Source organism: Convolutriloba macropyga, chromosome 9 (genome assembly GCF_964194025.1).
Source record: "Convolutriloba macropyga chromosome 9, txConMacr16.3, whole genome shotgun sequence".
Taxonomy (NCBI): Eukaryota; Metazoa; Xenacoelomorpha; order Acoela; family Convolutidae; genus Convolutriloba; species Convolutriloba macropyga.
In genome coordinates, this window is record NC_134476.1 from 37,431,456 (window position 1) to 37,442,185 (window position 10,730).

Below are 10,730 nucleotides of genomic sequence, written 5' to 3' on the forward strand. Positions count from 1 at the left end.
TGTTCCATAGGTACAATATTTAGCCTATTTAAAACTCATATTTACATCCGTTATCAATTTATTTAAAAACACTCCTATTCCAGATTTTTGATTCGGCCATGTTCTTGTATTTTTAGGGTTTTTCCGAATTTGCCCTAAACTTAAGTATCCCTCTTGTGGAGGTTTTGCAAATTTCGTTTTGTCATGCACAAAATGTTTTTTGCCCTATGTATCCTCATCTAGTCAAAATTATAGTTTGAACTAATATTTTAACGTGAGTTCCCTCCCCCTATATTTATCGCTTGTGTTTAGTGCCGGCTTCAGCTTGCTGTATATAGCTTTGATAATCATTGGTCAGTCGTCCGGAATTTTCCATTCAATGTCATTCGTGGCACCACGACTTTCAACCGGATGTTGACCCACCTTTGAATCCTTTTTTGATATTCTGTTGTCCTTGTGGTAACATGCCGGCTTGTTTGCCCAACATAGATGGATCCGCATCCATTACATTTAATCTAATATACCACGTGCGATTTCTGGTCTCTATCGAAAGATGATTTCAGGGTGGGAGGCATGATCTTAATTTCCGCGTTGTAAAAACCACTTGCAATTCGCATAGTTTCTTCAATTTGCTTGCATAGTTTTGAGTAAGGTTGCGTCTGTATTGTAGAAAAATAGTTGGCTTATCATAAGATATAGTCTTGCTTTTTTGATGCTATTTTGGTGTTGTTCTCATTTGGTCTTTACCGCAACTTACTATCTTTTCTAGAGTCTGGTTCACTTTTTTTGAAGACCAATCTTCTGGATCTTGATTTTTGGTCCAGCAAGTTTTGTTCTCATCAAGAGCCTGATCGAAGGCCAACCAATTAGAATTTGCATTGAAAACCCTATGAACCGTCCCTTGAATCACATTTGTCTTATGCTGAAGCGGTGCACAGCTGCGAAAATTCAGTATTGTTCCAATATTATATAAGTAGGTCGCTCATAAGTAGCTTCTAAATTTTGTAAGTTTGACTCCAGTGCCTTTTCCGCTATTGTCTCATCCTTACTAGATTCAAAGACGAAGCAATCATAAGCACAACGGATCAGCGTTAAATCAGTATCAATAGCTGTGCAAATGTCGTTTTATTATTCAGTTGAACAAGAGTGATCCCTATACGGTTCCTTTGGGTAAAACCTCTGACAATTTTTATCCATTTAAAGTAAATTGAATCAAAACTTAAATGTTGAATAATGCCAGAAATGAAAGATTTCATAGGGTTCTTTGCATTGTTATCAATTCCATTTTTTATTTTGTCATGAGATATAAAATCGAACGCTTTGGAGAGATCCAAAAATGAAGTTTGTACAATATTGTTTGAGTCAATAATTTTCAAAGTTGGTTTTATGAAAAATAGGGCATTTGCGGTAGAAAAACCACTTTAAATACATATACTGAATCGGATTCATTACTTCAATTCTTTAAAAGTGATTGATTATTTCTTGATGCATGATTTTTTCAAAAATAGTTGAAAAAATGCAAAAGAGAAATATTGAGCGTTAGCAGGTTGCAACCATTAGTACAAATTTTGTCCAGAGGACTGATGTCTGCTTTCTTAATGCGTCTGTTGTTTAATGCAACTTGCAGAAAAGTTAGTAAGATGAGGCACAAAATATCCATCTTCTTTTATAGCCTTGACAAGAACTGCAGAAAGAGATACAGGAAAATAAGGAAATTACCCAAACTCAAATTTGTTAGTTAGTATGCTGTTAACAAAATATTTCACCGAAGTTACAGCGTTGAAAGCTTTTTTCCCTCTGGTTGAACTACTCAAATTCTAGCTTTCTCGTTGGTGTCAAGAGATTCAAGAGGATGCTTTCAATATGCTGTTTTTTTACTAAATATTAAGTTTGCTAGAAATGGCCGCTTTTTGTTAAAAAAATCCAAGAAAAGAGACGTTTCATTTTGAATATATTTCCTAAGTATGTGTATTTTTCTACGTCCATACATTCCTCCCCAAGTCAATCAGTTTACAACATGTTCTGGTGATTTGCAAACCGTAAGGTAATATGATGCTTTTCAAATTGTTTTTCTCACTTTCGTTTGAACAATTTAATTAAAAGTCACCCATTAAATGTACGGTGTTGCATTGTCCAAAGGCGTAGTCTAATTTGTATGAGAAGTCATCTAATCGTTGTTCCTGCTTTTGTTTTGCGTGATGGTAAGTTCAATTGTGAACCTTTTCTTCCTCAATTCTATCATGGCTTCTATCAATCTTTACATGCAACCCAAATTCACTCCAATTTTTTTTGTCAAACATGAGTAAATTCAGCCAATTTTTGGTGCTATTAGTTTTAGAGCAAGTAGGCAACACGTTCATTTTTATGTTGTATCTTTTTGAAAAAGAACTTCAGTATTGTTTGAAATGTTCAAAAGATTACAGAAACTTTTTCAAGGTAACCATGTTTCCTTTAGTCTAATAATTCTGTTTTCCCCAATATTTTGGAAAAGAACTTTGAGGCAATCCGCTTCCTTAAAAAAATTTTGCGAAGCCAAATGGAAAAATTCAAAATTTTGAGAAATTTTGTATGATCACCAAAGGAGATTTTAAAGAATTTTTGGGTCCTAGATCTGACTTTTCGTCGCCACTTAGCAAAGACTTGTCAGCAACATAATTGCTAAGGTTCGTCTTGTTTATAACAGTTCAAGAAGTGACACTGTATTCAATAATAATTTTGTTTCTTGCGTTGCAGTGAAGGTAAAACAAAAGAGCATCGAGCATCTTACTACAAAATTAAGACCCCTAAGGTGCAATAAAAAACACATAGTTTTAAAGAAAATGAATCGCATCATTTTGACAAAGTCTTGATAGCTCTCAATTTTGTTTCGGTCAAATAGATTTTCCAAAATCGCTGATTTCAACATTTAGGAGTATCACATTGTTGCAAAGAGACTTCACGAAAGCTTTACCTTAGTATTCAGAGGATAAGAGGCCACCTGTGCTTGAATATAATCACGTTCTTTTCGAAATCCTCATTCAAATCAATCAAGTTAAGCATTTTGGGCTAAAGGTCCTTCACGTTTGATATTCAAATGGATGGATGGTTGTTGATCTTGTTAGCCCTGACGTTATTCCTTTTCCAAAGCCACCAGTTGGTAAAAAGTAAACATTTAAATTCTTTTCCAAGTATTTTCCTGGCACAAGTTTAATTAAGCTTCATGCAATCCGTAATTGGTTCTTTAATTTCAAAATTAGCTGATAGACAATCACTGATTCCAATTAAAAGTGTTTTTTGTTTCACTTTTTCGCTCTGGTGTTTGATGTCTTTCTAGCAGTTCTGAGAACGTAGGCCGAGGGCTCTTTCTAAATCATTTTGTCCATACTGCCTGCCCTCAGTTGTATTGTTGATGAGTCTCCGATTTCTATTGCTTTGGTAGTGCCGTTCTTTGTGTTAGATATGAGTAGTCTATAGGCATTTCATTTTTAGTCATCGTTACTTGATGTAGGGACTTTGGTTTGATATCCGTATGTTCTCGCCTCTCGTCGGCTGTCTGTTGGAGTTACTCCGCTTGACGTTGCAGTTCTAGTCTGAATTCAATCTCCAATGAAAAAGGTTTCTAATATACTTGAATTTATGTCGACTGAAAATTTCGGAGTACTATTAGTTTTTAAAGATTAACTCGGGAGTGTCAAAATTTTCAAACACTCTGTCAAATTTGTCAATCATCTTCGTAGATAATAAAATTTCTGCTGGTTGAGGTTGCAGATGATGGTATTGATTATCACCAGACAGCGTAGTAAAGGCGTTCAAACATAAGAACAAGCTCAAAAATTTCAAGTTTAAAGTAACATTTACAAAACAAAATTTGTAAAAGCAACCGACCGACCTTCAGACTGTTTTCTGTTTTGTGGAAAACTATAGCGACTGTAAACTTGAACATAAAATTGAAAATAGTCAAAGCAGAATACTATAAGTATTTACTGATAAGTGCGTGGAATTTAAATTCAAAACATTTGTGCGTTCTCTGGTTATGCCGTTACTATCATCATGTAGTACTTTTGAGCCAGTTTACCAAAAACAACATGAAAAAACATAATCGACTACCGTCTCTCGAAACATCTGAAGTTTGTCTCGCTTTGATTGTTGGAACTATTTTCAGCTTAAGAAAGCTAGCCTCAATTGAAGAGAACAGTGCTGAGTGAGTAGAAAAAAGACATGTGGACATAAAGACAGTGTGGACATAGAGTCATACGGGTCATCAACATCCTGAAGGTCGTCAAATTTAACCAGTTTTTGCAACTCCTAAAAACGGGAAATCACAAAACTGGTTTGTCAGAGACAAAAATAGACAAAAATTCCAAAAGGAAGAACATGATGGCTGAACTTCGTCTTACGGAAATCAGAAGAAAAAAATTGAAAAACTGCCAACTATATTCTTAATATACATAACAAAAAGTTGAAAAATAAAACATTGAAGCCCTGAGATAACTCAGCCAGATCCCAGAAGAAACAGTCAGATTTATTATACAAGATGTATTTATTATTCTAGGAGGAACATAAAGCACATTTAGTTAAATCATAGTGATATTCAAAATATGCATGTAAAACTGAAAAGCAAATGAAAAAAAAATTGATCAACAAAAACGCATATGGACTCGAAGTATTCTAAAAATGAATCAAAATAGATAAACTGTAGTCGTTAACTTATTAAATAATTACCAAATCGTCATCTATGTTCCTAATAATGTTAACTAATAAATACAAATGAAAGCTTTCTTGATTTTGGATAACAACCCTAAAAAACTTGGCCTAGGCAACTCAGACAACAGTTTGTACCTATTAAAAAAATCTTTGTTATTTTTATATATCCATTAACAATTTTAGCTGGAAAATTTGCTGCTTTCTGTAAGCCTTTCGCGTCCCATCAATTTAGGAAAACATGGACTGCTTATTCATGCTAAAACGGATGCTAAGGTGGTCCGAGAGACTTTTTACAGGGTCCTGGAAGAATAAACCTGGATCCCAGAGCTGTGCAGCTGTGAAGTATTTTGTCCATTCGTACGGATAAATTACCCTGAAATTATGTTCATTATTCTTTCGGTTTAGTGCTCTCGAAAGCTGAAAAGCGTTGTTAATTTTGCAGGTTTTAACGATCAGAGAAGTTCCACCAATGAAATAAGAAGGATTTAATAAACATCAAGTTTAATCCCTCAAATGTTTTAGTGCCCAATAGTAGCATTTTAACCAATCTAAATTAAACAAGAAGCTACGGCCGTCCTGGGTTCCATCGATCACTTGGCTGAGACTCATAAAAGAACAACCTTATACTCAAAGCTGAGTACGCTTAAAAGTTCTAGATGCAGGTCATATTGAAGATCTCCACGCTGCACTCGACAGAGTTCTTCAGAACACATAACCGTGCATCAAAATTCCATCCAATGATAACTGGGAATTGGTGCCCGACATAAAAGAATAGATTGAAAAACTGAAATAGGAGTTTCTCAATGCAGACTAATTTTTATTGTTCTCAACAAGAACAAAGAGGGGCAAACTTTTTGCCGATTGTTTTGATCAAGTCTTGAAGCCTTTTGCTGAAAAGCAATGTTTGCAAGCTTATGGTTATGGCCGCAGAAAACTCTCCACACTTAATTCTCCCATATGTGAAAACTGAAAAAATAGTCCTGTTACAAAAAATTACCGAGGCAGCTTGAACTGTGGTGTAGAGTCAACTCTGAAACAATTTAACAAATTCAAATAAAAGCAAAAATGACAAACCCAACTAAGTTACCAATAAAAGACCTTCCATCAGAGATCCTCGACTAAGGACACAAGGAGTGGACACTGTTCATGGAGTTTAGACCCCAACGCATAAAGACGAGTTCTGCCATTCTTTATAGAGAACCCAGCCAACATTTCGACATTTCGAAAACTTTGTCCAACATTTCAATCAGATTGGTCTCCGCAGAAATTCATGACAACCATTTGGCTGCATACAACACTTCTCGCTTCATACCTTACAGAAAGTATTCTGGCGTTCAACCAAATGGCGTTGAATGGATCTTGTTCGTGGGCGCCGTATAATAGAGAAAAGTGTCATAAAGCGCACTAAAATTGACTTGCGTTTTCTTGTAGGCAACAGCCAGCTCCATCGGCCAAAAATGTTGGATTGAAAATGCCAATCGTTCAATGCGGTCAACTTATGATGCTTCCGGCGATGAAGCAGTATTAACGGTCGGTAACAGTTTGCATTCAAGTACCTCAATCGACATTTAGCTCAAAAGTATTCAAAAACTTGTCGTGCTCGAAGCTAATTGGCTCCAATTTCATAAACAGCTCCATCCGACTTGTTTGTTGCCGGCCCCAACGCATAAAAGACGAGTTCTGCCATTCTTTACAAAGAACCCAGCCAACATTTCGACATTTCGAAAACTTTGTCCAGCATTTCAATCAGATTGGTCCTCGGAGAAATTCATGACAACCATTTGGCTGCATACAACACTTCTCGCTTTATACCTTACAGAAAGTATTCTGGCGTTCAACCAAATGGCGTTGAATGGATCTTGTTCGTGGGCGCCGTATAATAGAGAAAGGTGTCATAAAGCGCACTAAAATTGACTTGCGTTTTCTTGTAGGCAACAGCCAGCTCCATCGGCCAAAAATGTTGGATTGAAAATGCCAATCGTTCAATGCGGTCAACTTATGATGCTTCCAGCGATGAAGCAGTATTAACAGTCGGTAAAAGTTTGCATTCAAGTACCTCAATCGACCTTTAGCTCAAAAGTATTCGAAAACTTGTCGTGCTCGAAGCTAATTGGCTCCAATTTCATAAACAGCTCCATCCGACTTGTTTGTTGCCGGCCCCAACGCATAAAAGACGAGTTCTGCCATTCTTTACAGAGAACCCAGCCAACATTTCGACATTTCGAAAACTTTGTCCAACATTTCAATCAGATTGGTCCTCGGAGAAATTCATGACAACCATTTGGCTGCATACAACACTTCTCGCTTTATACCTTACAGAAAGTATTCTGGCGTTCAACCAAATGGCGTTGAATGGATCTTGTTCGTGGGCGCCGTATAATAGAGAAAGGTGTCATAAAGCGCACTAAAATTGACTTGCGTTTTCTTGTAGGCAACAGCCAGCTCCATCGGCCAAAAATGTTGGATTGAAAATGCCAATCGTTCAATGCGGTCAACTTATGATGCTTCCAGCGATGAAGCAGTATTAACAGTCGGTAAAAGTTTGCATTCAAGTACATCAATCGACCTTTAGCTCAAAAGTATTCGAAAACTTGTCGTGCTCGAAGCTAATTGGCTCCAATTTCATAAACAGCTCCATCCGACTTGTTTGTTGCCGGCACAAGCCTACAATCATAAGAAGGCTACAACCGGGGAGACTCACTTGCCAAAGTAATGTACGGCATAGCCGTACCTCCACTGGTTGAGCTCACGCGCAAACTGAAGGCAACGTAAATACGTTAAGCAGACGATGGCAGTGCTGTAGGAAAACTGGAGAACCCACAAAATTTTTCAACAGTTTCATCAATCAGGGAAAGATTTTTGGATAAATAATAATTGCTGCATTATGGTAATTGATTGCAAAGCATCATGCGATATCCAAAGCATCATGCGATATCCTAAGATGTTTTAAGAAAAATTGAAATCGATAAAGCAAACGGTTGCCATACTTTTCAATCGCAGCAAAGAGTCTGGTTAATCCTTCCAAGCAACAGCACAGCAAAACTCTCAACATACTTCAGAATCTTCTACTGGTGTCTCACGAGAGGTGTTAACAAAATATTTTGGATTCTCGCTCGAACGACCCCTAACGCTCAAAACATTTTGTTCGATGATCAGAACAGCATTCAAAATACTTGCTGTCACCGTTCCTTGACCCGCTTGTCAGCAAAAGAGCACGCTTGATGTATTCGCTACCAAATCCATATAAGGCGTTCAACCTCGTGGGTTCATTGGATTACGACATGGGCTACACTGCGTCATCTGCCGCTGTTGAGTTTCCTGGGAATAAAGATCAGTAAAAATTGACCTCATACAGGAGAGCATTACTATCAGGTGTTGCCTGATTGGAATTGAATTAACAATAACCTATAATTGGCTAACTGCCTTGCCACTGAAACGTAATGTTCGTCAAAACCAAAATGCCGTGACGGTTTTTACATTCGATGAAGTGGTAATGCAAAAGTGCTCCTGTCTATAACCCTCGTAGCGACAATTTCAATCCGAAACCTGCTATAAATTGTACAAAGTCGATTATTTCAACATGAGTTTAATGACGACACATTTGCAAAGTAATGTATAATGTATACAATGGCGTTGAATTTGAATCATCATCTGTTCAGATGCCGGAAAAGCCAAAAAGTGGAAGTTTTATAAGAAACCTACAACCATTGATGACAACGCTAATACAATGACTTGACAACACCTTTAACAACTGTTATGACAACAAAAAAATCTCTGCATGTCTACATTCAGCAAAACTTTCTTCAAGGTACAATTTTTTGCCCGAGTCAGGACCACAAAAAAACAAAGGAGGCCCACAACATAAACATAGGAAGCCAACATAAACAACGCGTTATGAGAACTGAAGACAAACAATTCTGTTTCAATTCTTGTTCTAGACTCGAACATTCAGGGCCTTCTGCAACACACACTATAAAAAAACTAGCATCAGAAATCTTCAGAAAGAAACACCAGACATACTCGGCTGCAAAAACATATATTCAAATGAAGAGAAAATTTTCACTCCTGTGCAGCGCCATTTAATGTCTTGGAGGTTGCCATGGTATAAACATTTAACTGAGGTTGGTGATACCTGTAGCATTGTATTGTGGGAGGGAAATATAGAAATGTAAATATTATAAAACAAAACTATCCTTCGACGCGGCTCCTGGAGCTTAGCATATAGCTCCAAGTTTGAAATACAACAAACTCTTGCGGTGAATTTAGATACGCTGAAGTGATGTATCAAAGTGAAGCCTCACTGGTCTGTCCATTGGATAGATCACTACTACTGCTAGTACTAGAGCAGCGCCAACATTATATGCTATTGCTGTAAAAATTTTTGCAGTTGAAGAGTGTTTTTCATACATAAATCGATCCGAAAACACTTCAATAAGAATATTGTAATGGCACAGCAAGATGCCTTTGAAGACAAATAATTATTCCAGATTATCAAATAATCACAAAAAAACCTAACTAAGGATGAAGTTTGAGAAACGTATAACGGCTTTGGGTTTGAAGAAGCTGAGAAAGTAATGAATGTGGTGTGTGAGCTGTACACTGTAACCTTATTAGGAGGGGGCAGTTTGAGCACCACACGTATATAAAAATAAAAATAGAAAATCGGGGCCTGAGGATAAATATATAGTTCAAATTCTATTTTAATTCCATATATATGGCTTACAAAAGATGGACAGGGGACAAAAACTGAGAAATGAAATTTGATATAACAAAGCTCGCACATCGAGCAATATCATCAAAACTGGCATATCAGTGTTGACTAAGGTAAACTACCTGGGGGACAGAACCACTATTGGTATGGATCGAATGTTCGACATTTATTCAGTCACTAAAAACTTTTAAATCACGCTTTTTTTACAAATTTTTTCTGCTGACACTTTCTGGTAATTCAATTTTGTTCTTGTATTTTCGTCAGATACCAGGCTCAACCATTTCAATGTTAGCAGGCCAATTTAAGGCACTTTTCGAAGCTCGACAAGACATTTTTCAGTCGCCTTAGCTTTAGCATTTTGATTTCTCAGCAATTTTTTTTGCCGATCATTAAGTATCTATGTTTTCATACACTCTGTAAAATCTGTAGTTGTTCGTCGTAGATGAAAAAAATTTCTGCTAGTTGAGGTTCAAGATGATGGCATTGATTATCATCAGACAAGGTAGTAAAGTCGTCCAAACATAAGAACAAGCTCAAAAGTTTTGAGTTCAAAGTATCCAGAACCAAACTTTTTTCGCAAATGCAACTGAACAATCTCAAGACTGCCTTCTGTTTTGTGAGACACTTTAACTACTGTAAACTTGAAAATAAAAATGCAAACTTTGAAGCCCAATTCATCTGTTTCTCCAAAGAAAGCACTAAACTGATTTGTTGAACTGATTTGAAGTAGTCATAGCAGATTACTCTAATGAAAATACGTCGAATTGTAAATCAAAATATTTGTTCTGTCACTGGTTATGCCGTTCCTATCATGAAGTAAATTTTTTGAGCCTGTTTACCAAAATTAACATAGAGAATTCAATTCGACCACTGTCGGACGAACTGCTCTCGAACATCTGACGTTGTCCTCGCTTTGATTGTTGCAAACATTTTAAGCTCAAGAAAGCTAACCTGACTGAAAAAGAACATTGATTAGAAAAAAGTGTGGGACATGGAGGCACTGGAGCATATGGGTGGTCAACAGCAACTGAAGGCCATCAAGCCCATCCAGTTGGTTCAACTCATAAGACGGGAAGTCACAAAACTTGTTTGTCAGAAAGTAAAATCAGACAATAATTCCAAACGGAAGAACATGGTGGCTGAACTTCATCTGATAGGTACCAGACACTGGAAAAAATGGAAAATCTACCAATTGCAATCTTAATATACATGACGAAAAACTCAATCCAAAAAAATGAAGCCTTGAGATAACTCAGCCAGATTTCAGAAAAAAAAGTCAGCAAGACAGAGCAAGGTTAAAATATCCAATAAAACCACTACTGAGAGAAATCTGCGGAAATTGTTTCTACAAACAGAG